The 24,515-nt window shown below is 43.3% G+C and overlaps 1 protein-coding gene across 5 annotated transcripts in view; it reads right to left on the reverse strand.

Annotated features, from left to right (window-relative positions):
- Positions 1 to 2,143: 2,143 nt before the first annotated feature.
- p2ry4 (pyrimidinergic receptor P2Y4) overlaps positions 2,144 to 24,515 on the reverse strand; it is a 59,813-nt gene continuing 37,441 nt past the window's right edge. For 3 of the 5 annotated variants that reach the window (XR_002595747.2, XM_051954260.1, XM_051954259.1), the window contains one exon: positions 2,144 to 2,669. The gene's annotated coding sequence lies outside the window, so the exon portion shown is untranslated. Of the gene's footprint in view, positions 13,348 to 24,515 lie in introns of all 5 variants that reach the window. The other 2 variants (XM_051954261.1, XR_007944567.1) reach the window with 2 other exon arrangements.

The following is a 24,515-nucleotide window of genomic DNA, read 5'->3' on the forward strand; positions in this document are numbered from 1 at the left end:
GCCGGATAGAATGACACGGCTAAGTGCTCTGGCAGAGCAGGGCAGCTGCAGAGCCTGAAAATGGGATTTGGTTGGGGGTTCTGAAGTGGGGGGCTCGGATGGAGAGGACCTGATGTTTGGATTGGCCACAATGGCAGCCGTGTGCTACCTCAGCAGCTCCTTGGTACTAATGAGGCTTTCTGCAGAGATGGAAGAGGAGAGGAGAGGGCATGAGGAGGTGGAGAGGAGGAGGACGGAGAAGGGGTGTAGCACTACACACCTACCTCACACACCACTCTCACCTCCTCTGCTGATAACAGCTATGCCAACTCTTGAAGACACACACCAAGGATATTCTATAACACAGAGGGAACACACACATACATGCAAACAGGTGTCAAGACTCACATCACCACCGAAGCACCTGCTTTGCTCTATAGCTGTTTAAGCTCTTGTAGAAGACACGACTATGAATGTTTTCAGCACATAATAATGAAGGCATACTAAAGATAAGTGTATACGTATGCGTTTACACATTTTACGCATACGAGGAAAACTGCTGAGAACAACTTCGGAAACATACACATATTTTAAAATCCTTCACGAGGAGATCGCAGTCTACAACAACTTGATTGGCATGTTCAAGTCTCAAAAAGAGGCACTTAAACTGTGAATTTTATTCAAAAATATATGATTACAAACCAACCCTGAGCTGTTTCTGCCCCACTCTGTTGCCCCCCTCCTACAGCGAGCATGTGTGTCTTTCAATACAGTGGTTGAGGATGTGCTTGTTAACATGTTCTAGCTCACTGACTCTCAGCACCCAGGGGCAGGGACTCAGAGCTGAACCAGGTGAGGAAGAGGAAGAAAGGAAAACAAACAAGGCGACACCTTAGCAGCATCACAGCTGCTAGTTCCAGTGACACACCTTCAAGGAGTTTTGCCAAAGTTATACTGAGCCATTTAACAAATCTGGAAACAGTATGATCGGGTAAAGACGAAGGAAGTTTCAGCAAAAGCTTCAAATATAGTCAGTTTGTGATGAGACCAAATGGAGCCATGAGTTGCAATCAGTTGTAAGAGGAAGTCCAAATACATTTAGCTTGAGATTTTATATAAACAGTATGTGTTCTGTAGCAACCGTGTAAAAAAGCAGGTCAGTGCATGAGGCATAAACGTGGCCTGTTTGTGTGTCTGTAGGGGCGGAGCCTGAAGTGGAGTTATAGAAGGGGGGTTAGGTAAGGATTGTGTATGGTGTCATTTTGCGGGCCCCTCTGCACTCACCTGGAACAGAGCACTTCCCCTCCCTAAGTCTTATCAGTTCCCAAAGGAAATACCTGCTGCAGGTAAACACGACCCTTCGACCCCTCGGCCATCCACTCTGTCCTGCTCTGAGCGGCCGCCATCCCCGACCTGGAGTCTGTCTCAGCCCAAATCCAAGGATTAGCTCTTCATCACCTCCTAACACCCATCTCCAAGCCTCACCTCTCCCTGCAGTCTGTGTTCAGACCAGGTCTTCCTGCAGCCCCTCGGCCCCCTGCCCCAAACCACCTCAGATGTTGTTCTTCATGCACCAGTGAGGAAACTTTTATCCCCTCAACCCCCGCCCTTCCTCTGTCCCCTCATCCCTCTGTCTCGAATTTAATCTTATCTACATATCACCAGGTGTAACCAAATATCCCTCTTATCAACCGAGGTGTCTTCGGTTCTGTTTTGCACTGTCAGAGGAGTGATTTATCCAGGAGGAGACTGAATCAGTCATATGTCATACGTCAAACGAATCGCGGTATTTGCGATTGGAAGTTAGCTTCATTAGAGTATGAGAAATATGATAAATTTTCAAAGCGATCGCATTAAAGAATGATTGTAATTAAAATGGAGTCTACTTTTAATGGCTTTGGAGTGTAATTAATTCTTCTACAGTATCTGTAACAGATTTTCTAATAAATGTGTGGGTGGTGATTTATTTTTAATTACTTCCTTAGGAATTTTGAAATAAGTTTTTCTATGAAATATGACATAGCCAGTTATTATAGTGGAGCCAGTGTCACACCCTGCTCACTTTACAGATGACATATATATACATAGACCTTTACACCAATGTGAATGCACACTCGTAAGTATAACTGCAGATAATGTAAACAAAAAATATCTGTGGACAAGGTATTTGAAAACAACTTTACTTTTCTTATACACACAAATACAGCAAGTAAATGTGCAGAATGTATCTCCCAGTCTAGTTGTGGTATTGCTGGGAAGATGAGAAGGAGGGTGGAGGTTCTGTCTCCCCAGGGATAGCTGGCCCTGTCAGGAGGCAGAATTCTCCCAGTCTCCCTGTCTGCCTCCAGGACAGAAGGTGCTGCTGCCCCCAGCTCATCACAGCTGCCCCTCTCCGTCCAACCCAACCCACCTCTCAACCACCACAGGGTTGGGGTTACTCTCTCACCCCTGGGCCACCTACCATCCCTCGGTCTCCCAGTCCTCCGGCCCCTCCTCCGGTGTCACCTGAGCCATGCAGGTAAATGCTTGACTTTATTTGATGGATGCGGTTTCCCACGGCGACAGTGATGTATGCAGCCCAGAAGCCCCTCCCCCCTGCACCTTCCTTCTGGTGGACTCTGGAGCTGGAGTGGTGATTTTGTCCCGATAACCTCCTCGGTGGACCCCCTTGTTGGGTGAAGTCAAGGAAACTGGAGAGGACAAGACATCCTGTGTGACACACCTGAGTGTACGCTTCATCAGGCTGAAACAAAGACGGCTCCATTCTGAAATCCGTCCATGAAGACATCAAATAACAAACCTTGGGGCTTCGTGAATGTGATGACAGTGGGTGTTTGCATGTACATGACCATTCCACCATTTCATGATAGTTTATCATTTTATTTCAAAACATATGAACTTTACAGCGTGCAAATAACCACTGTAAACATTACTGGGATGTTACAGCCACAAATCACACTTCAATTAACAAAAAATTGAGCCTTTGTTCTTTTATCTGTGGCAACACCTCCCTCTATCTCCTCCTCTCTCCTCCTCACTATTAGCGATAGCCTTGCATTAGAGATAAGCAGTGACAATGGTCGGGGTGAAGGCCTGGATCACAGTTGCTTTTTTATCTCCCACCTCATCTGCAGCCTGTGGTGTCTCTGTCAGAGGATGTTGTTAAACCAAGTCAAACACTCAAACATCCTGTGGCATCACCCTGCCTATATAGCCCACAGCCCCACAACTCCAATACACACACACACACACACACACACACACACACACACACACACACACACACACACACACACACACACACACACTCCTCTTTTATGGCAGTTCACACTTGGATGGGGTCTAGCCCCTGTGGACTGTTCACAGGCCCAAGGATATTGTTTTTTTTTTTTTGAGGTACAGGGGATCCTGAATTTATGTTTTAGAAACATTAATACTCTTATTTTTCATGAGGACATATAAACACAAAACGCTTTCGCAGTGAAGATAATTAAAGCTTCAGACGGGGAAAAGGTGTTACTTTAAGCCTAAATTAAATGCAGTGACGAATAAACTGGCAAAACTAAAATGATGACTCTCATTGTAGTAGGATAAAATTTATCAACTTCAGTCAGAGTAAAATTCTGAGTATGGCTCTTTTTGGCCAACTTTCATCAGCACTCGCCCTCAAAATGCTTGCACGATTGGACTCACACACACACTCACACTCACACACATATCTCCTGTGTGAAGGGAGGAAGCCCCGGTGCAGGCAGGTTAATATCAGGAGCACTTGACAACAATAGTGTGTTATGAGGTGCTGCAGCGGTAATAAGGTCTTTGTTGGGACTTTAGAGCACAGCCACATCACATCATTACTCATCCTGGGAGACCAGTTGCCAGTCGGCATGGCAACCGGGACTTGGCTGAAGCCAGAAGCAAGACCAGAATCTCAATGCCCAGAGAGGGAACACACACACAAAGAATGTTCTAGTGGAAGGAAAAAGTTTACAAGTGGCCACAGTGACCCCAGAGCAGTGGTTCGGCGATGGGATGGAGTTGCTCTGAAACCCAACAAATTAAACCATATGTATTTTATGCAGGAAAAATTCTATCTTAATGCTCACTGAGCTGCAAATGAAATTTCATAGCTCGGTTAAATTTTCATCTCATCTTCAAGCAAATTGTCATTATCACCTTTCCCAAAGTTGTATCCTCGAAGTAAATTTTCGATCAGTTCAGAAAAGTGAGACTGAATGGATCATCCACCCAAACAGGAAATTGATTCAGTTCCCCCATGTTGAGTGTGTGAATGGACAGATTAGGAGTGGGCAGTGCAGTCAGTGGAGGTATGCAGCGGTGTGAGAGTTTTATCCTGCAGGTTGTTGGGAGTGTTGGGTCAGTGTGGAGCGGTCAGCAGCTGCTGCCTGGCCTAGGTCCCACAGTTCCCAGGCTGGGGGGATTGACAGGCCAGTAATAAAATCAGGCGCCCTGGTTGGGCTGTGTGCGGCCCATTGTTCCCCCAGCAAGGCCCGCGGCTGCTGTTTACTTTCTCCCATATGCATTATTCAACGGCACAGGAGCTCCCGGAGAAAGGGGCCCCATTCAGGGATCCTCTTGCCCTTGTTTTGTTTTGCTAATTTTCAATTAAAATAAACCATCTCTTGCCAGTGCCATGGCTGAGTGGGGAAAGAGAGAGGGACACTGTCCCTGCCATTTGGGCCGTCTGAGGAGATTAGACAGAATGCGTAAATGAGAATAAAGTGGGATGTATCATTTATACTGTCAGTGATATGTTGTTCTATAGCAGGATTTAAACGGAGACAATGGAAGGGGTTGCTGTTTCAGTTGAGACCATACGCCAGCTTCGTACTTATGCTGTTGTTGTTGAGCATGTCCCCCAATGTGACCTCATTTTTCAGAAAGAGGATTAGATATGTAAACAAAAATCAAATATCTTCAGATTTATTTTCAATTAGTCAACAAGTGCACTCTTGTTCTGCTGAGGCACATTAAGAATTTCACCCTTGAGGTTGCAACAGGAGGATTCCCATATGGTAGGAGAAAGTGTGAACTAATCGCAAAGACAATGACTTTTCAATAATGACTCCCAGAGGTCATTAAATGTAGCCAGCCAGGGCTAATCAATAAGTCCAGTGATAGCTCTCTTTTCAGTCAGCTTTTTCACACAGGAGGGGGCTGAGCCAACCTTGCGGAGAGCAGGGACAGATGCTGTGACAGTGGGGAACTAGCAGAGTTAAAGATTCACCACACATCTGTCACCTCAACCGGGGCAGCAGCTCTTAGTCTGCCCCCGCTGACTGTCGGCCTGCCTGCCTGATGCCATGCCTACCTGTGGCTGGGGTTTGGGCTGTTGCTAAGGTTTACCATATGCCTCTTTTTTGGGGTCTCTGTCTGCCTGATTCCCTGCGCGGCCCTGTTAAATCTTACCCGGATCTTTTCCCATGTATTTTCACCGTCTCATTATGTAAATCCCCACTAATACTTTGCACACACAAACACCTGATGTGTCACATCCTGCACTAAAATAATCTCATGAAAAAATTCTGGAAAGCAGTCCTAATTGGCCGGCACCCAAAGCCTTCACTCTCACTACCTGTCAAACGTTGATAATTACAGAGTTTAGCAGCAGCCTGTTCTGGCCTGTTTGGTTCTTACGGAAGCCGACATTCATTGAACAAAATCATTTACCACAGCGTATACAGTACATGCACTTTGATCATGTACACCATCAACTGACGATTTGCTTTTTTTCCGCAAAGAGAAATAATCTCTCTTCGGCGGACCCGATGCGAGCCCGTTAGTGCCTGGTGAGTGGGGATGTGAATGTGGAGAGGCTCTTGGCTTGGCTGGACACAGTATGTTCTCCCGCTGGGTGCAGGTGAGCTCTCAATACAGCCCTCAGCACCTGCCCTCTTTGTTCCCTTGTTGATGGCTTTATGGCGTGAAGGAGATCCGTCTGTCTGGCTCTCGTAAACCCAGCAGCGCGAGGCCTAGTAAAAGCCACACTGCTGCCAGGGCATTGTGTGGGGCCCCCATGGCTCCCAGAGTGACCCCACCAGCCACTAAGAGAGCTCGTTTTAGCGCCCACCAAGGCTGACGTACACGCTTATAAGCTCCCTCCAGTTGGGCGTCTACATGAACACAAGTACATTAAAATTGCACATGCACACCTCTCAGTGTCCCATTTGAAAACAAACACTGTTCTATGAATTCTCTTTCATTCTTTATTTCTAACCTCTGTACTGAAAGTATCCAGTGGTTGCTACTGCAAGACAAAGATAAGATTTTACACTAAAAGTCAATAAAAAGCAATCACTGTGAGGATTAGGGCTGGTTTAAAGCACGTTTATGCCAATACTGAACTTATTTACACAAATTCAAGGTTGTTGCTGCTTCACACCAGAAAATTTCACAGAATGATGAATTGCCAGTTACTTTGCAGATTAACATTTTGCCATCCTAAAAAAAAATGCATTGTTACACATCAAACTGTATACAAAGCAGTTAGAATAAGCTTTAACTTTATCAGATCAAACATTCAAATGTTGCTTATCTGTTCAGAGACCACTATATATAGATACGTGTTATATAATGTAATATAATGTATGTTACCTTTACCTGCAATACTTAAGAAGGATTTGGAGATTAGTGTTTTACTTAAATGAAATCTCAAATTCTGGAATCTTATAGAAATGGCACCTTTTCACCATGAGGTTTATCAGCTTTTACTTAAATAAGAAAAACATGAAATGATCTGAAACATCAGAGTACAAAAGGACTTTTTCATCATCTCTCTCTCTCTCTTTTTTACAATTTCCTTTGTGTGTAATTGTAATATAACCACTTGATGTTCGCAGTACAATCATCAAGACCCCGTAGCTCTGAGTTTTGCAGAAATCACACTCTTTTCTTTTGCTGCATTAACTAAATATCATCAGTAAAATAACGGTTACTATATTATTAGTTGATTGATAAAATAAATGCAAAAACAACGAATACCTTGCCTTGCGTAACAACATTTATCCAGTGATATTTCAGCAAATATCTCTAAAGTGTGAGGCGCAGGTCTGAGTTGAAGTCTTCACATTGGTTTGACTGACAAACACAGTCCTAAACTCGATAAAGTAGCTCAATGGCTGTTGGAGGTCAATGATAGCGCAGAAATAAGCCCTACATTAATGTTTAATTTATATGATTTTCCTGGATATGAAATCTTACTGATAAGCTCAAGCAAATTAAGTGGCTGAAAGGAGGGTCATAAGCAGCTTGGTATTTGAGATCGGGTCTTTGAGTGGGAGCATCTTAGAAACCAATTACCAGACAAGAAATAGATCATTATTTTTTCTTAGAGGATTGGGTTGTGGGATGTGTGTGTAGAGGGGGGCAAAGGTGGTTGCTAAAAGGAAGGGAGGGTTTTTCTAGATTGAGGAGAGAGGGCACAATAAAGACATAATCATCTACCCTCAACTTTTCCTATCCAACTTTCAGATTTTAATTTGCCGTCTGTGAAGTGGTACCTAATTTACTTTCGCCTCATCCCTTCAATGCGCCATTGTTGCTGCTGCTGAGATTCAGAGCTTCCTCTCTTAGCTCACCTCGGCGTGAAATTGGTTTAATGAAGCTGAAAGGTATGGGGCTCTCACAACACTGTGGATTCCAGTGACACTGCTTGATCCACCCGCCCCTCCTCTCGGCTCACCCCTCCGCCTCCACCCACCTCCACAACCCAGCTCCCTGCACACTCACATTATGGTACAATTTATAACGCACCCACAAAAGATCCCTATCACACACATTACATCAGTGCATATTACTGTCTCTTTGAGAGCACCAACCCTCCAGCAAACGGTGGAGAGGAAGAAGAAGAAGAAAAAAAAAGTGACTGGCCGATCAGTTTGGGTAGATGGCATGCATGAGCCACTTTAAATTATCAGTCAATACCTGCATTAAAATGGATCAGATACTGTGCTCGCGAGAGAGTAGAGATGGTTTGAAAGTGAAAGAGAAAGAAGTGACGAAGAAACAAACTATGAAGTGGTGAAGAAATAATCAGAGAGTAACCTTGCCTGTTTTCCCACCTCTTCCAATCTGACCCTGTGAAAGGTGTTCTCGTGTTACCTGTCCTCCTGGGTGTGGTTTCTAATGGGAATGGGAAGGAAGTCCTGTGGGATTATTGTGTGTGTGTGTCACATTAATATGATCCCCTTAAGTCATATCGCTTACTTCTTCTCGTCCCCTTTTAGGACAATCGAATGGAAATGTATCCGTAACCGAATATTCCAGCCTGTACCGCTCCGTTTCTGGGTAGAGGCCCAGTTTGAAGCTGGTCGCTTTTTTGGACAAAAACTGAAGAAAGAGGAAAAGAAATTAGGCCGCGTCAGTGGATGGCAACACCAGGATATGTGAGGATTCCCATTGTGCTGCACTCCCATGCCAGAGGTGAGGAGGGAGGATGATGAGCAGCTGTTTTGTTTAAAGACAGGTTTGTAATTTTTTCAGCAAAACAAAAGCCAGGTGTCTATATAGACACTAAAATGGTCATAAGTTGCTGTAATCATTCCTCCCGATCGTATGAAAAACTCCCTTCGTAATGTGCTTCCACTGTGATTTAGGACAAAAACTACAGTCTGCATTCCAGAGAGACGTGTATTGAAAAGTTTATCTAAAGCTGTTATGAGGACTGGGCTGTCTGAATTAAACAGTTTTCTTGCAAAGTTCCAGTCTGTTTTGTAAAATATTTAATATTTAAGTAGAGAAAAACTGGATTCAAAGGAGGATTTTAATTTTAAAGAGACTGGAACTCAGAAACATACTCACTTAATTTGACTGACGCCAGACAGAACATATTTTTGCATTGAACTGTGACCCACATTCTGTCCCTGTTTAAGGCACATTAGTAGGGGATTTTTTTTAAAAGGCCACCTTTAACAGAATGATGACTGAAAATCTGTTCCACCGTTCATATTGGTGACGGACTGTTTTTTTCAGGTAGCCGTGACAATATAAGAACCTATTCTTTAATATGAAGACACAGACAAATAGAAAGAAAGAAAGAAAGAAAGAAAGAAAGAAAGAAAGAAAGAAAGAAAGAAAGAAAGAAAGAAAGAAAGAAAGAAAGAAGATGAGCTACTTAAAAAACTTTAAAACAAAGCGAGTAGCCTAAGAAAACCAGGACGGCGACAGGGGTGACTTACAAAGGCTTCTTTACACTGTAATGACACGGGCATTACGCTGAACTTTGGCTGCTGTAAGTCAAAAAGAATGAACACTTTCACTGCTGTGGAGCTCTGGCCAGCAGCACGCACTGCTGTTTGTCTTTCAAATGCCATTGTGGGTGAGGCCACTAGTGTACGCACAAAGTGCCTGTTACAACTTTCCATTCACTGTGGGATTGTGAAACTCACAAAGGAATGTCAAATTATTGTCCTGTGATTTTGTGCATTTTCAAATGGCCCACCATCATCTTGTCAGAGTTGGCAAATGATTCTTTAAACACTTTCTTGTTTCCTGAGATTTCACATACCGAGGCCACTTTAGTGGGAGTGTAAGAGCGGTTATGCATATACACAGTATGTAACTCACACACACACACGTTTACACAGAGAGAAGCACAAAACGGTTGTATTTTAGCTTCTTCCCAAGCTAAAACCTGATCTGAAGATGAGAAGATTACTGCTGAACAGAACCACAGGAGTGCTATCTTTTACAGGTAATTACTCAATTATCAGTAAACACTGTCGCAGGAGACACAATGCCGTAGAGGGGATCACACAAACTGCTGAATGATTCACTTCAACACCACAACAACATGTATTCACAAAGAGGATAGCCATGCGAAGAAAGGAAAAAGTCATTACACCCACTTGTCAGTGCATTCTTATTGCATGATACATGATAAGGAATGGAGTGTAAGCTGAAAGAAAATAGTAAATGTGTCTTAGGCTTGTCTTATTAATTCCTTTGTAGAATTAAAACAGGTACCTCCGGTTTATGTTGTTGATACAAAATAAATTACATGTATCTAACTTGAATTAATACCTGTAAAACAGGACATCTCTCTTATTCAACATGAAATGCTTTACAATCTTAACACAATCTGTTCACCTCTTTGGTTTGGTTTAACAGTACTGCTGTTTCACCACTAGTGGGAGCTAGTAAACAGATCACACCAGGCTCCCCTGCAGGCTCCAATTCAGAAAAAGTTCTTGTTTAAACAGTGTTGGGAACCAACAGTGATTTTATAGGTTTGTTTAAAGACACAGGTTAAGACACAGACAGCCAGGTAGTTAAATAGATGAGTTTGGCTGGGTGGGGGCTGGGTGTTCGGTTACACTGATGTAGACTGAAAGGATGAGAAAACACGGAGTCCTTTCATTAGTCTGTAAACATTTAGGCAGAATTAACAGAGTAAATAAGATGTGACACTTGCCCTGAAATACTGTGCTGTGACACGACCGACCGAGAGGAGCAGAGAAGACCGATTAGTCAGGTTTTTATCTTCCAATTTTAGATTACAGCTGTTGAAAATGGTTAGTCAGAGCCCTGCATCTGTCCACCTGGAGCATGAAACCACACACAGCCAAGGATGGAGGCCCCAAGTGGAGTTACGTGCTTGTGGTCGGCGGTCATACACCTAACCCAAAGCCACAGTCCTCCCCTGTGGTCTCACACTCACCACGTAGATTAACACACACTCAGTCGTACGCTCTTCTCTTCTGAAGCAGCCTTGCAGGCTTCCTAAATCTCTCCCGAGACAACCTGCCGTGAGGTAATCAGGAATTAGAGGGGAGGAAGGAGGTCTCATGAAGATTTACTAGTGTTAACTCCCGTTACTGTCACCCAGAAAGAGCCACAGGCCCGTGGCTATCAATAACAACAACAACCACCAACTCCTAACCAGCGTAGCAACACCTCACGGCCGACGGAGGACTTGTCACGCATGTAAAAAAGCTGCTTTAAATCAATCTCGGTGTGTAAGTCTGTCATAAACAGTGACCGGAGTTCATGTGTGAGTCTGCGCTATTTTTGCTATTTGCCCTCATCCTGTGACCTCCAGTATCCACAGATAACACCAGCACACTCCAAAAAATGAGCCCAGGGAGGATGTTTTTTTAACCTTTCTGAATTAGCTGTCAACTCTGCAATCCACCTGTCACTGTGTTACATCTGCATTTAAGCATGCTTCAAAATTCCAGCATAGTTTTGTCTTTAATCCTGTAAACTGCATAGAGATTGAAGGCTCCAATTCCAACCATGTCTCCCTGTTCTCTTATCCATCAAACCTCCTTAAATCCATAAAACCTCCTTTGTTTATATTGTTGTTTTTGACAATAAATAATAATGAAAAATTTATTTTAACCAACTTTTTAAAAATCTACTTATTTTCAAAAAACAAATTGAGGATGAAGATAACCAATTTTAATATATTATTTGTTTGTTCTGACTAGATAGAAACAAAGGAAATAAAATGAGTTTGTATCAGGATTATATTATATTATATTATATTCATGTGATGGTTCTTCCACAGGAATTTAAAATATCAAAAATATGCAATTAATAGTAAATTATCAAGCAGCTAATAACAATGTGCAACATAAAGTATGGTGAAAACAAGCTATTTAAACTTTCCTTTCTAGCATTGATATGATGCATTAATATTCTGAACTGTGTTTATTCGGTAATAAGCTGAGTGTTTTCAGAGAGAGCTCATGTGACAAACTTCTGCAGCCACTCCTCATTCCAGTTTGCTTCTCCCCAGAACAAGTTGGTAAATACTCTGAATTTAGACAAGTTAAGCTCTCTGTGAGCCTTCATTTACTATTACTTTCTTATCCAGTCTTTTCTGTTTCTCAAACAATATTGATAAATGACTCTACTTTCCTGACAAATCCTCATTAAGGCAACATCAGTGCCTTACCAGGATATTTAACAGTGTTTTTAGTTAAAGGTTTACATGAAAGTCAGTGCTGCCATACACAGACAACATACTGAGCAGCAACGCAAGCACATATAATGTAAGAGTGGGTGGCTTTTATATCAGCTTCTTGAGAAACAAGAGCCAAAACAGGCCACTGATACAATCTGATAAAAAAGATACAGGTAATGTCTCAACACTCAGCACTGATGTTAGTGAAACTTATCGCCAAAGAAAGCAACAAATAAAAAATATATATATACACACACACACACACACACACGTATATATATATATATATATATATATATATATATATATATATATAAAAACGTTCCAATGTCTTTACAATTACCAGCTGCAAAATGTATTACCACACATCACCACTGGAGTGTGACTCATTCAGTTGTCATGAAAATAACCGCAGGATTAAGAAGTGCGCTCTGATTCATATGCCAGATGACTGTTGAAAACCATCATGACTTAACTTTTGAAGGGTTGATTCTCGTGCTATGTGTTATCTTAAGCTTCTGCAAACATTGTTGTTACTGGCTATCTGTCACTGAACTTTTAATAAACACCAGCTGATTGGAAGCACACAGTGAAGCACGTTTCTGTGAATTAACCCTCACATGCATCGCAGAGTTGGGGATGCATGCTAACAATGAGTGATCCTGAATGACAGACAAGAGGCTCCCTCTCTCAGTTACTACAATGAGGTGAGCCAGCTAACAGAGGGGCCCCATGTTCAGCCGATGGGCTTACACCCTGGACAGGTATGTACCGTGCAATTACCAGCCTAGCACAGAGCGTGCAATAATCAGTAGGTGCTGTACCATTAAGTGTGGGGGCGGCAGTGAAAACAACTTTAAAGAGAGACCACTAGTGTCAGGTGACGAGATTTACTTCACCTGACTAATTTCTCTCCTTCACAACTGTGCAGGGTGTCCTCCGATGAGAGGAGCGACTGCATGACATGGGCTTCGGTGGGTGTGCCCCAGCATGGGAGAATGTGTGTAGGTGTGCGCACAGTTATAAAAATAGGGCATGCCTGAGAGTCAACTGACAAATCAACGCATGTTTATGTTTGTGTCGAGGGAAACCGTGTGAATGTGGCTCGGTCGTGTCTAAGTGGGACACGTGGCATGAGAGTATGTGACGTCCATCATCAGAGACGGAGACAGACAGAATGTCGAGGCGGCAGGAGAATGTGTGTGTACATCCACACAGAATACAGTCTTGGGCGCATATGCAAGCTGCTGTACGGAAATATGAGGAAGTAAAGAATGCCTGAAAACACAAATGAGAGATAAGCATGATGTTTTTTTACATGGTGTATGTGTGCGTGCTTCTACTGTGTGTATGCATGCATGTGTGTTCAGCCATGTCTGCAGGGTGAGGTGGAGGCCGATGCTTTGGCAGCAGGTCTGGCACGTCTTTCAGGCCCAAACCTGCAGAGTAGAGTAGAGTAGAGAGAGAGAAGAGAGGCAGAAAGCAAATAAGTGTGAGAGTCTGCCTGCCTTCATGCGATATGCTTCACTTATTCCTCACCATCACTAAAAGCTCCTGGCACTGTCAAACCAAATACAGGTCGAGTCAACTTAATACTGTGTCCCGTTGAAGTGGAATACAGTCATTAACGGACAGCGGGGCAGCAAAAAGTACATTACTCCGAGTTAATTTACACTCACTCGCGCAAAATATGAGCTCCCGTGTATCTATGTTCAAATCGACTTGTTGCTTTCATCTGCCTGGGTGGCTTCTGTTTCCACTTGATGCAGTTATATGATTTTCTCTCCTGTGTTTTGGTCTTGATTCGTATCTACATGTCTTTTACTGAAGAGCAACGAGCAGGCATGTGGGGCATCTTTGTTTTGCTTCGACATTTCAGCCAGGCGCATCGCTGTTGATGAATACATTGTATTTCAGTAGTCAAGCATTTCAGGAATGTGTTTGAAATCTATTTGTGGTGCTCCTTCTGTTAGTCTCCCCTCCAATTGTCCACACAGTGTGGCTGTTATTTTTGATGGAAGCTTCCTGAGATCCATATTGCTGTATTAAACATGCTGCCATCCATGCCACCAGCTGGGCTCCTCAGTCAACAAGTTGGTTTAGTTTAGTGTAATCAAGATTACAGGTTACATTTCCAATCAAGTCCAAACTCTACTGCGGATATGGTTAGATAAAAGGATTTCCCAAATAATAGAGAGATAATACCTACACCTACACAGGAACACATCTAAAGAGAGTATATGTCCCCTTAGGCAGTAAGTAAATCACTGTACATTGTGACCACGGCACAAAAGTGACGTTGGAGAGTGTATCAACTCCATAACCTCAAAGGAAATCTCTATTCAGCGGCTATAAAAGAGCGCCTTAGCCCACTATCGCTGTGGGGCCGGTTACAGAAAGAGAGAATGGATTAAGAGGGAAAACAGAGAGAAGAAAAGTGGAGAGTGTACAGGTGAAGTCCTATGGCTATGGAGGTTTGCTCAGCTGTGCGGTATTCTTTTCTGTGCCCCACCCAGTAACCAAAGGCCGGGATATCTTTCCATTGCACTCTTCTCCACCCTCGCTCTCTACATCTCTCCCTCTTTCATATTTGCACAGGTGAGAGGACAGCAGTCCAATAGGTGTGGGTGGGAGACTTGAAAGTCAGGTTTGCCTGGCTGGTGGAAGGAGTTCACCTGTGGACTGCGGATGGATGGAGATCTGATGACGGGGGCCCAGCCAGCCTTTTGTCTGGAGAGACAGACAGCAAACATGCTAACGTGCAAAAGTGGAGGGATTCTGTCAATGAACGATTTACTCTAAACATCATTAGTCATGATGACCTGTAGCACAGTGACAGACCCGGGCGAGGAACGCAGCTGTACGAGCAAATCGAAAGGTAAGGTGTTGCACTGTGAAGGATACGAACCTGTCAGACAAAAACAACTCTAGAAAGATGCACGGGAGCTCACGAAGAAGAGGGAGGGACTGAAAAAAGGGAGGGCCGAGAACGGGAAGGCAGGTGGAGCAGTGCAGGAGTCATAAGGGTGGGGAGGCTTTGCTCCCAGGGCCAAAAGTTCACAGTGAGGCAAAGCCAGTAGGTAACCTTAGCCACCCTGTGCCAGAGTCTCACATGTTCCCCTCATTGTCTTAACAGGCCGGAGCTCGGGTTTCTGGAGCACCACAAGCTTCCTAGAGGATGAAGTCCAAGCACCGTGACCCACCCTCCCCTTCACCTGTCTACCCCTTGGACCCTTAGCCCCACCCTGCAAAGGTAAACACACACACAATGAGCAAACACATACAGAATACATCAACACACGTGAGAGTTGGGCAAACACTTGAGTACCAGCTCGAACCTGAGATTCGACTTTAACATGAAGAAAAATCACAACACTACTCTAGCCAAGTGAGCAAATAATTTACAGAAGTGCCAAATCAAAGTGAGGCCTTTCTCATCAGGAAGAACTTTGATGTCGTGCCTTTCCCTTTAAAAAAAGTCCACAGTGCATGCAATATCAGGTTAGCAACCAGAAGAACGAGTCGTAAATCACCATAATTAGCATTACGCCCATGTCAAGAGAGTCTCGCTCAGACACATGAGGCGTGATTATCAGACATCAGGATATGTACACCAGAGGCAATTTCCTTTTCTCCCCTCCTCCCTCCTGTAGAATTCCACCAGAGGATGTTTGTCTGATTCATAACTTAGTGAAATGTTAATCTTCAGCACCCTCTATCATTGCTAAGTTAAGGAACACCTGAGTTCAAGCAGCTTCTAACGCTGCCAGTGTGCAGAATATCGCAATTTCATATTCACTATGTGAGTAGTATTTTATTACCGAGTTCCGTGACTTACAAGAAAGCCTCGTAGACTTTTAGTCAGTACAAGATGTGCCATGACCTGAATGATTTTAAAGTGAATTTCTTGAGAGCTCAGTTAAAGCTAGAGTGTGAGATTTTGCATATAAATGAACGTCTGTTACTCTCAGTCCTGTGGCAAACAACCTCACACTGTGCTGATTAAGCCTATCAGAATCAGGTAAGTCTCTCTCTGTATTTCTGTGTCTGTGGCGACATCCCTGCCCTGTTGCACCAGTACCAGTACATCAGCCAGCAGTGACTGGGATGCCAGAGCTAAAAAGAGGAGCAGCTGTAGCGGCAGAGATGGAGTAGGCTGCAGGAGTAGGGAGCTTATGGCAGAAAAAAGGAAATGACCAAAAAAAGTTTGCGATGCTCCTAATGAATAAGAAACTCAGCGACAGTCTAAAAAAATAAAAGCACTCCACCATGAGACTTACATCATCAGCACAAATCAAGCAGTGTTAGTCTCATTGCCAGATTGGGAAAACAAACAGTCACACGCTATGGGTTTAAAAAGACTTGCTATACGAGAGATACTCAGTCCTGTTTCGTGTTCGTAATAGCCATGCTCTTAACACTTGCTGATGTTACCGTTCCTTTCTTTTCCTATCTTGCTACTAGCAGGCTTACATTTTTTACTTTAAATTGAATATCTTGACAGATATTGGATGGATTGTTATTAGTGGTGAAGAGCAAGGCATACGCAGATGTACAGCGTTTTGATCAGCATTGCTGATACTTCTAAATCCCCTCTGATGTGTCATTCAGTAGTGAGAGTGAGAGTCAGAAATATTTCCTAGGATGGCAAAAGCATGACTATGCCGCCGATTGGCTTCATACCTTTGTTTGGTAAGTTAGTTAAGTTTGGGCAAGTCATGGTTATGCTGTACTAGTGAAAAAAAATGCCTGTGGATTATCAGCCCTATAGTTTGACCCCAAACCATAATAAAGGTCTTCATGATATTTCATGAATTAAAATGTATATAAAAGATGAAGTAAGCTACATAAACCTTTTTGTCCAGAATAACATATGACTTTACAAAGCTGCATTGGTGCCATTAGCTAGTAGCTCAGTTATTGACAGGCCAGCACCTGTGCACACCTCAGCAGGAGAGGATCCTTAAAGCTACAGGTTCAGCTATGATTTTCAACCACACTTTTTAATAGCAGGACCTTAAAAATGACTGTAATAAATCAATGAATTACCCAGAGTGTTTATCCTTTGCTGAGCAGGTGGCTTTAAAAGAACAATTTGGAGCATAAACTCGGAGTATCAGAATTTCCCCAGGCATGATTACATCACTGATTTTCACTCACTTTTGTGCACACATTGTTTACCCTAAAGGATGGTTCATACTGAAAGTGTCCTTTTCATCTAGCACTGCCATCAGAAATGTTCTGCCCATCACATTGTATCTGCAACCCGTGAAAATCTCCTTAGACTCAGCTACATTTAAGGTTTAGTGCATCCTAGCAAATGTTAGCATGCTAACACAGGATCGGAGAATATAGTAGATGGCTTAAGTTTAGCCTCACAGAGCTGCTAGCATCGGCATAGATTTTTAGTAGACTTGTTTACAGTGTGGATTGAGAGAAAGTAACATAATAGTTCATGGTATAGTTTTACTAGTAAAGATAGAGTTCATTTAGGTCAATTTTAATTTGATAGATGTTACCAAATTAAAAGCAAAACCAACCAGCGAGATGTCAGGCTACCAGAACCATTTCAGTGCAGCTTGGCATTGCTTCTTTCGTCTCTGGAGCTTTGCTGAAGGAATGAACACTATTCTTCCAAAAGATATTAACTCGCTTCACTGTCGAACAAATTAATTTAAATCTTCCAAAAGTGTTAAATTGGGTTGAGATTTAGTAATTATGAAGGACATAACATATGATGTACGTAATTTTCAGAAAATCATTCAGTGACCCCTCATGCCCTAAGGATGTTGGCATCATCATCCTGGAAGACATGAATCTGACTAAGGACAGAAATGCTTCATAATAGAGTAAAGATGATCATTTGGGCCAACTTCGTCTGAATTTGCAATGATTCTTTCCTCGAAATGGAGAAACGAATGCAAACGATGCCACCTAAATGCTCGTCACAGCACAGCAGACCGGATCCCATCACTGCAGGGGGCAAGAGTTCAGGTTTTTCTTTTAATTTGTCCTTACTTTGTTGTAAAGTCTCTTTGTTGTTGTTTAAGCCGAGTGTTATTGTCTAGAAGATCTTCAGGAGGTGACCTAGTGGCAGAGGGATTAAGTGTCTGACAAGGAACTGCAACATCCCCAGTTCTTATGCAGCTGGTGATTATGTTGCAGGTCTTTAATTATTTCCCCATTTTTTTGTCATTTCTCTATGGTAATTTCAATGTTAAATGGATATGTTGCCAAAATAAAGGCCTCCAGAATGAGAATATTAAAAATGATTAAGAAACCCCAAACAGTAACAGATGAATGTACAGTAAAAGGAAACCTGACTGTCTTGTTTGACATGTTTTTATAAGTATGCCCTGTAAAGTGCTAGTAGTAACACTACACCATATATGACACCATCACACTGTCTCTTACGTCTGTCTAAAACATTATACATGCAAGTGGCCCTTATTAAGGTCCACAAATCTGCCTGGTCCACCAGTCTGACAGCAGAGTTGTTATTATTGCCAATAATGCTGAGGTTTGACTACACATTTTCAGGTGAGGCTGTGATAGAATTTAAAACTTTCCCCATGTCCCTCAGACTCTGTCGCTCTGTATCCCATCTCTCTCATTGCGCTACAAGGAGTCGGACTGGAGGCTTGTGATCCCCATGATCGCTGAACTCACAGAGCCGTGATGTCATCAGGATTCCATGAGGCCAACACAATGACCGTCTCCACGGAAACATAACTCAGCCGGCTATGCTTGGAAAGTGTGTGAGCTTGGTTTGCTCACGTTGTGGGGACATTGGTCTGTTTACACACTTGCATTGTCGTGACCTGCCTCTGTTTTGGGGGATAAAATGCAAATCATTAAATTCTTGGGTGCAGATTTTTGTTTAGTTAGGGTAAGATTAGGTTTAGGTTATGATGGTGACTCAGGTCAGGATCCAGGAAATGAAAATGAGTCAAAGTAATGCCCCCTGAACAGCTCCAGAGAGAACTTGTATTTTATAAAACACTATTTATCTTTTGTGATCACATGAAAACATGAGATCTTCAGCATGATCACAGCCTTCTTCCAGCTGCACATGTCACCGCAAAATATCACTGTCATTTCCAAAACAACTACATAGGTACATATAGATACGATTCTCTTCATGGGAGGCAACAGTTCAGGCCTTTCCAGCCATTGGTGAGCCCCAGAGAGCTGCTGACAAGTTACTCAGACTAATGGTCTCCCACTGGGAAACAAAAGACCCCATGAGCTAAAGCTATATAAACTGCAGTAGGCAGAAACCCTTGCAGGTTTGTAATGTCTGCACCAATATCATATGTGTCAATATGTGAAAATGAGGGGTGCAGTAAAAATACAAGCTAAAAGCATTTCTGGGGGGAATATTACTGTGAAGTGAAAATAAAGATTTGGAAAAATTACACCAAAAGCACAGAGAGGCTGAGCACAAAATGTTCCTCATAGATTGAACTAAATATTTTAATTATTTTTCATTGTCTGTGGCTGCATGAAATGATGCTGAATAACGTCAAACTTTTAAAGACAGGGTCTCAAAGAGCTTTATCATGTCCTCCAATTAATCCATCCATCTCAATTTATGTTTGCACATCTTTAGAAAGACAACAGTGCAAACCTGTACAGTGCAACCGTAGTTTAATCTACTGTATAACTTTACATTCAAACACATTTGTTATTTTGCCCGCCGCCTGTATTTCTCCTGCTCTTCTTAAAGTTATCAAAGCGACGAGGAAAGTCTGGTTTTCCTCAGCATTTTGGAGCCTCGAGGGAGCCCTGGGACGCTGTGTGGAGGTGTGAATGCTAACATGGCTCCATCTGTATGCCACAGAGAAAAAACAATTCATGCTAATCTACCACCACAGACAGGAGTCCAGTTAGGCCAATCAGGAGGGGAATCATCTGGAGTGGAGAGGGCTCAGATCAGCCTAGATCAGGGCCCTGATTGCAGCAGGGTGATTTACAGCTTGAGAACAATGATGGCTGCCTGGGTCAGCACTGATGGAGAGGCTCTGACTGCACCGGCAGACAGTTCAAACTCACCTGACATTCATGCGCTGATGTGCATACAGGCATGAGCACACGTGCAGGCGAGCACACACACCCACACAAGCCCAGCCAGCAAAACACTCATACTTTGCGTTAATCACTAAGGTACCGAGATCGGCTTTGCCAGGTTTACTCCATGACCTAAACCTGCCCCGAAGGCTCGTTTTTGACCCTCTGCATTTTACTAACAACAAAACAACTCAGCAAGCTACTTCATATGAAGTCAGCACAGATAAAACGAGAAGCTACTTTTGCCCTGCAGCAGCGTATGTAAATACCACGGGAAAGGCTGAGGTTTGCATGAATTAAAGAAGGAGGGAGTTCAGATGTTAAGTGTGCATGGAGGGGAGTGGGTGAGACAGAGAGGCAGGGAGTTAGGGGTGTCAGCATCAAGAGTTTTCTTTAGAGCACCCCCTTTGATCTGCCTAGTCATCATTTCGGGAAAGACGAAAGACCCCAAGGGATGAAAGGTCTCTCCAAAGTGACCCTGTGGCTTCTCTGGCACTGGTACCATCCACACCCGGGTGGCGCATCAGGTCAGAGGCTTTGTGACATCAACCAAGATCTGCGAGCGATAGCAGACATTTGATTTGAGAGAAAAATTCAAGTTATACCAAACAAAACGGTGAACAAACTGGACCTCAATCAGCCATTTTATTTTCTTTCCTGGTGCCAGTTAACTAATTCAAAAACACAAAACAAAAAAATTTGAGACAATGACCATATAAGCAGATATAAAATAAAGAATTTTAAAACATATGCAAAAATATTCTTTCAAATACTGTGAGTTGTACTTTTAAAGTTATATTTTGAATCCTAGAATTCAAATTGTAATATAATTTCCTATGTTTCACATGACTCCAAGTCCATAAACATCAGAGCCAGTGGGATTCTAGTGACCCTAATAACATTTAGCTCAGTGTTTGGTCATTCTCTGGAACACCATAGATGCTCCCAGACATCAAACGTGTTGCATAGAAATTTAAAGACAGATTTAACAGTCAGCGAACAGTTTTGACAGTTAAAACTGCTAATAAAAACTGCCAAGGTCCTGCAGCTGTCTGTTTAAAATGAACCTGCTCCTACTTGCATCTGGAGAAGATGGAGGTATTAAGAGAGAGTTAATTCAGGGTTTGTCTTGTGTGTTTCAAAGTGGCCGCACTGTTGCCCCGGGTCCTGTGTGGGAGTCGAGAGGTTGGATTTGACGTGCGATAGCACACAGACGAGATTGCTCTGAGCTTCTGGAATAGGCAGGTGAGTACATGCACATGTGGCCTCCCCCTCTACCCCCCCACCCCCACCCGAATCCACACACTTAGGCACAAACAGACACAAAGTCACAGGTCACGTGGGGATCCGCTTCATTCATACAAGTGCGTTAGCTGGAAACTGGATATCAGCTGGGAGGAGATTAGTTTATTTCATGTAATACTGAAGATAGTTTTCCCTGAAATGTTCAGCTGTGGTTTCTGGTGAGTGGTGAAGATTCCCCAGTCGAGTTCTGAAAATGTTTGACAGTGATACATGAGGCGTTTAGGGCAACCCTGAGTGATGACAGAGACTGGAAACCATGGCGACGGTTGGCAAATACATCCTGTTTTGGACCTCCAGGCCGTGAGTCACGACACCAAAGCCAACCCTTAATAATCTGAAGGTTCTGTTGTCTTAGGTTCTCCTCTTTCTGGGAACATACGAGCAGCTCCCAGTGTTACTGTACAGCCCCGGAGCAGAGGGAGAGAGGGAGGGAGGTCTGATGGGGGTGAGAAGGCGAAGAGGGGAGGCGAGAGATTTTTAGGGTGCCCAGAGTTTTGGGGCTGAGTGGGTCTATTTAGCCCCCAGCAGATTGCCCCCACCTCCACCCCCACCTCCTCTCCTTTCCTCCCCTCCTCCTCCCCTCTCCTCCCCCTGGCTTTGTGTGCCCTGAGCCCACTCCTCCCCTTTTGTCACCCGGGCATTCCGCTTTGGTTAGCACACACAATGGGCGCTCAGTGCTCACCCTCCTGACACTGCATTCTGCCTGTGCACCAGGGAGTGGGCACGGGAGGGGGAGGGAAAGGGGTCCAGTGGGGGGATGAGGGTTAAGGGATGACAGCAACTCACCCATGTGACCAAAATGCCATCAAGTATCAACCCCCCCCCCCCTTCCTTCTTACCCCCCTTTTTTTTTTTTTCCAAAGACCATCGTCTAACTTCACCCATCCATACAGATGGGCAGTAGAACCAGTGCCAGCAGGCCTGGTTGGCACAGAGAGAAACAAAACCTCGACTTTGCTCGCCAAACAAACGAACAGGTGTTTCTTATGGCTGACTGGCGATATGGAGTCCTGCCTTCAGCCGCTCGCTCCTCTGTGTGCCCAGCTACATGTGTGTTCCCTTCATCTTTATACCACCGGGCACACATCCTAAACGGAATTTTAAGACCTGGCTGCAGAACATTTTTGTCTGAAAATTAATCCCCTACATCGACAACGGGTAAAGAGTGAAGTTGGCATAATTACAAGTCCAGGCTTTACTGCTTTGACATGTTTATCAAAGATTTGGAACTCTTCCTGGTCTCCAGCAGTTTGCCCCGCTGATATAGTGGCACACTTTGACATGTGAAATAGCTGCACATGCACACCTCACAGACGGATGATTCCACTTATCTGAAAGTAAATCTGAAAGTAACAAACTTGTGTATACAAACATATAAATAGAAACACACTCTACTGTAACAAGAGCAGCTTCCAATTCTTCTGTCAAACAATGGCGTGTCACCTAAAAGTACCTCAGGTGCAAAAAGTTGAGAGTAAATCTGCAGAGCATGTAACAACCCCCTGACTTGAAATTTAATTCCTATTTAAGGGAAGCAACCAGTGGAGTGCAAGAGGATGACTGGGTCTGCATATGTGTGTGTGGCAGAAGCTCAGAGGCTGGTGGGGGGTTAGTTTGAGTTTCAAAGACCTTGCTTGTTCGCCCATATTTCACACCACGGTGACATCTTAAAGCCTAGACAGGCCTGGTTGCTTCGCCCTCTCTTTCACTTTCTGAGAAAAAAGGGGAATTGGGATGTGAGGGAGGGGGCACTGGAATATATGCAAATGGTCCCCCAGAGGGGATACGAATTTTATGGGTTTAGAATTTAGTTCAGCCAACCTGAATAATCAAATGTGGGAACAAAAAAAAACAAGCCCCCCGACTACACCACTGCAGCTCCATACCTCCAGCTTCAACCCCCACCTCAGGCCTCATCTCTGTTCCCTCCTGCCAGGTCTTCACATAAGAGCAGCTCAGTACGTCCAAACTCTTATTAGGATCTCCTTACGAGGCAGGGGAAGGGAAGGAAAATGAGGGGAGGGTTGGGTGAGGAGGGGGAGGAGGCGTCTGAGGAAACGAGAAGAGGGGCTAGTGCACCTGATCAGGCAGAACTGCTGGCTCCTGATTACGACACCATTTTCTCAGCGGGCCTCCCAGCCTCATCCTGCTTCTGTGAATATGGAGCGTAGGGCCAGCCAATCCCCACAGCGCTCCCTCTCATCTAATGGTAGAATTAAGACCGTTTAGAGTGATTTCCTCTGCCTTCATGGTCGCTCTCTGAAAGAGCTGAATCTTTTTCCCTTTGCGGCGATTTACAATGTGGGGGGTCTGGCATGCAACTGGTGAGAGAAAAGTTCTACATGACTGAACATAACATTACAACAGGTGGGGAATTGAACAGAGACTCTGCAGAACGTGGCTCTGCAGAACAATTTTACTTTCACCTATATATTAAACTGAACTATTGCTACAGTTGGTTCAAATTTTTTTCTTTTGTTGTACACTTACCTTCATGTTGGTTTGTGATTGTCGAACCTGCCAACTTTAGAATCTGTATGTTTCAAACTTACAAAGCCAGGTTTAAAGGTTCAAGTAAGGATTTTTTTTTTTTCCAAGTTAGTGTCACGAATTTCTTTGTTTTTCTTGCCTTGTTTGTGGAACTTCATTTGGATCTTTTCTTTCGGTTTCTTGGCAATAAGGAACAGAAGAGAGAATATCATTTTCCCTTTTCTTTACTGTACATGTGAAATAACAGTTGCACCGTTCTGTTTTAAATCTTCCCTGCAGGGTTTGTGAAACTCATACATGTTACCATTTCACTGTCATCTCACTCTGGAGGGAATTGGTTTTAGAAATATGTTTTGTTTTTCTAGCTGGAAACCTTTGTTTCCAGAAAAATACATCAGGTTTTAGGTAGTAATGACCCAAAAATGTTCAAGAAAGTGTAGCTAAAACTTAACAGGGAACAGAAAACAGTGGTTTTAATGGAAGGCTGATGCAGAACTGAGAATTAATAGTAAGAAATTCAGCTGTTGCTATTATTACATTAGAGATAGGCAGATTCATGAAAATGAAAGCCTGACTAATACTTCATCGGGAAACAAGACCAAAAACATGTTGTAGATTTGCTATAATTAGACATTGTTTTTTTATTTTTGTGAGAGTAGTACTTTGTACATTTTGTTGCTTTTTAGTGAAAAACTTCTCCAACATTACTTTTTTACTTTTAAAAAAGAACAAAAAATGTGTT

The sequence above is a fragment of the Acanthochromis polyacanthus genome, chromosome 10 (genome assembly GCF_021347895.1).
Source record: "Acanthochromis polyacanthus isolate Apoly-LR-REF ecotype Palm Island chromosome 10, KAUST_Apoly_ChrSc, whole genome shotgun sequence".
Classification (NCBI taxonomy): Eukaryota; Metazoa; Chordata; class Actinopteri; family Pomacentridae; genus Acanthochromis; species Acanthochromis polyacanthus.